A 4,020-nucleotide genomic window follows, 5' to 3' on the forward strand; every position below is an offset into this window, starting at 1 on the left:
CAGCCATTCCCCAACTCTTTGTGAATGGTACTCATGGCCATTGATCAGTGGCTTTGATCAGTGGTTGTTGATCAATGGTTATGAGAATTTCCATATTAATGATTAAGGAACTGACCTCCCAGCCCAGTGTTCCTCAGTGGTGCTGGTTTCAGTCATTATGCAAATGTACTGTTTATAAGATTTGGGAAACCTGCAGTCAGCTGAGACTGAAGAAGTCACCTGGATGAGTGACGAAACGTTTCTCCCTCTGAAAATGCTACGTCCAGATGAACAGAATCAAACTTTGGGGACTGTTTAGTACATACACGTTGTTTCTCTCTGTAGCTAATTTTACCCATTTATTATAACGATAGATGGTCATCTGACTAAACTGGACCATGTTTGCGGTTTTTCTAGTCTTTTTCAATTCAATTACCGGCAAATGACACAGCCTGCTGTGCCAGTAATTGCAGTAGCACCCGTCCAATAAGTCACTGCTCCAGTTTTGGTTTGTGCAATGGTGACATCACAGTGGCTGTTTTGTATTTTCCTCCTCCTTCTTCTTACTACTTAGTACTAAAACTGCTTTTGTGCTAGCTTCTGCTATGCCCAACAACGTGCCTCTTTCATGCAGAACTGAACAGTGCTCTACTCTCATCCAGACAACATTTCAGTGTTCACTAAAAGCCCTTGACACCTAAATATGTTTCCACAGCATAAAGTTTGGACTAAAGCAATGTGAGGAAGCAAGATGAATTGGTGAAGCACATTTTGCCATGGTAACTAGGAAAGAATTCCTGCTCTTACTGTTGTTGTATACCAGTATAAGCATGAAATACGTTTCCTCTCTTTTTGAACATACAGGCTGCTAACTCCTGTCATCTGTGCCAAGCAAACTTTAATTTATTATATAATGATGATGCTCATTACAGCTTACCCCAACATGTTTAAGATAACATACACAGAGCTTAAAGGGTAGGCAAATTCAGCAACAAACAGTCAACCACAAAAAGATAAATGAAGTTGCTCTCAGGTTTCTCTCTGCCTCTCTGAAGCACACATAAACACACACTCCTTTGGTGTGTTTGATGTGCGCTCTATAATCCTCTTCAGTAATAGGAAGGAGCTGTTTTGTGCCACAGGGAAAAGCCATCATGTAGAACAGCTGCTCTGAGCTCAGGCTGATCAAATTATTACCTGGCTAATCTGACCCGCTTGCTGCTTTGTAGTTTACCAGCTACTCGGCATAAACAAATCCCAGGAAAACAACCTCTGCTCCCGGAGTGCCCCGTCAGAAGTTTTGATGCCATTTTGGCATAAAGCTTCTTCACCTGCATTTGGATAATCAATCAAGCATGTGGAGGTCCCTTAGTCACGTCCTCAGGCTGAGCTTCATGAATGATATTTAGTTCAGTATTTTTCTAACCTCCAGCAAACCAAAACAGCTGATAGAGAAGCTGCAGTAGCAGGGTTATTATACTGTTTTCCCCATTGGTCAAAAAAGAAATGTTTTTGTTCTTATTTTCATCTCTCTCTCTATCTAGATGAATCGATAGATAATAGATATTCCTCTAACAAGAGCTAAGCTAGTTTAAGAGTGTAAGATAAAGCTCAGACTGTATCCTAATTAAATTAGTACAGGGCTTTGATGCAAGTTCATCAGCTGGCAGAAAAAACAAGTTTTCTCTCCATCCACCCCCCTTTCAGCCAGCTTACTGATTGGCTGCTCCTCAGAATAGTTTAACAGCATGTAGGTGAGGATTTTCTGCTTACCATAAAAGCTGCGTTCCTGAGATAGTAACATTTTTGCAATTTTTCTCTTGCCCAGTTTTGAAGCGTCTGTGTGAAATGTAGCATCGGTTTCCTATTCTTAGCTGACAGCAGTGGCACCCGATGCGGTCTTCTGCTGCTGCAGCCCATCTGCCTCAAGTTTTGACATGTTGTGCATTCAGAGATGCTCTTCTGCATGTTGCTCGCTGGATATTATCTCTTTTTCAGACCATTGTCTGTAAACCCTAGAAATGGATGTATGGGAAAATCCCAGGAAATCAGCACATCTCAGCAGGAGATCATGTTTTTGGAACCAGCACTTTGGGGTTTGGACTTTTAATTCTTTATTAAATGCTCCTTTAGCTTCTTAGTTTGTTTATTCTTGACCCTTTTTGGGGGGCTTTAGGAGTTTTGGTTTTATTAAGTGGGTTTCAGTTAGTATGTTGCTTAGGGATTAGTTTGTATTAGTTTTTCTTTATGTTGCTTTTTTCTTAAACGTCCCTTCTGTGTCAAGTCTGTGTGTTTGTGTCACTGTCTCAGTGTTTGTTATTTGCTGTTTTATTTTGCTAGTCTCGTCTTGTGTGCATTGTTTTTAGTTTTTGGTTCCCCTTCTTTCATTTGTTAGATTCTGTTCACCTGTCGTGTTTTCCCAGCTGTGTCCTCTCCCCTTAATTACCTCACGTGTGTTACTTGAGCCCTTGTTTTTTCCAGCACAAATAACCATGTCATGTTCAAAATCACTTGAATCCCTCTCCACCCCAAATTCTAACATTCTGAGCCTCAGCAAGTTGTCATGAGCCATTGTCTTCTTAGATATGTGTTAAACATGCATACTTAATAAAGTGGCTGGTGAGTGTGTATGATAGAAAATAAGGAAAAGCGTGAGAGGTCCACTTCAGATCAACTTAATTATGGTGTTAACAGAATTCTGACCTCTTTCTCCTGCCCTCTTATTGTTATGTTGGGCAACAGCCTTCCCTAAAATCTAGGACTTGATTCTGTCATCATACTTCTCCTTCTGCTACAGATGAAACACAGCATGGTGTAGTTTATACACACACACACACACACACACACACACACACACACACACACACACACACACACACACACACACACACACACACACAAAAACAATCAAAAGAATTGAATTAACTGCACCTAATATGCATTTATCCAGCAATAACATTGCAGTGAGGTGGAGGGTTTCCATTGCTGCTGATCAAACTCAGATTTTTGTCTTTCGTGTTTCTGTTTGCTTGCTTGATTGTGAGGTTTTTGTTTGTTTGTTTTTTTTACCCATCACAGCTATGCATTTCCAATGAATGGTGGTGTGATTGAAGCAAGACATCTTGTGAGCACAGTGGGTAGTCAGCTGCATTTGTCTAGAACTGACAACACTTGTGTTTTTCATTTGTCAAGGCCATAGTGGCACAGGCAGGAAAATGTGGAGTAAATAACTTTGGCTCTCAAAAGACAATTGGAAATCCTGTCATCACAAACTCTGTCTTTGTTGATTCAGTGCAGAGACACCTGACAAAAATATGCAGCCTGTGGTTCATGCCTGTGTGGAATCCTCAAGTCTTAGCTATGCTCAGCCATTTCTTCTTTCTCAGTATACATTAGTGGTATTTCTCTGTATGCCTGTAAAGACTGTATTTTCAGCTATTCCAAATCAGCAAGCAGATTCTTTTCTACTCTAAATATATCAAATGATAGTCCTGCTTACAGCTGCAGGCTTCTGTTCTACTAAAGCTGATGCTGCTAAAATAAACATGTTTAATAATGCAACTACAAAATATTGCTGGAAAGTTTTATCTAACAAAGTCAGAGTAAAGAGCCTAATCAAGACTTTATAATCTCGGTGTTATGGTCTGCTTTATTGGCTGTGTCAACTTACCTTGGCAATTAGTGACATCAGCTCAGGGACATCAAACACAGTGTCACTTGAGATTAATGATCTCAGGAATGTTTTTCCCAGCTGGGAGCGACTGCAGGAGGCCGTAGTCACTGCAACCAGTGGACAACTTGACAGCAGCTCTTCCGAGTGAGGGAGTATTCATTTGTTTAATCCATCTGGGAGGCTCTGCTGATTGGAAATTACTACCTAGGGACCCTAAGTTTTTCATTAAGTCTGCAATAAACGCGTCACTGTTTCTCTATAGTTTCATCTTATTTTTGACATCATTGGGTAATTTGACACTACTCAGATTGACATCTGGTGTTTCCAGCAGGTGCATCTGGCATCTCCACCATAGTGTTTAAATTGCT

This window comes from Simochromis diagramma, unplaced genomic scaffold (assembly GCF_900408965.1).
Source record: "Simochromis diagramma unplaced genomic scaffold, fSimDia1.1 OVJJ01000216.1, whole genome shotgun sequence".
Lineage (NCBI taxonomy): Eukaryota > Metazoa > Chordata > Actinopteri > Cichliformes > Cichlidae > Simochromis > Simochromis diagramma.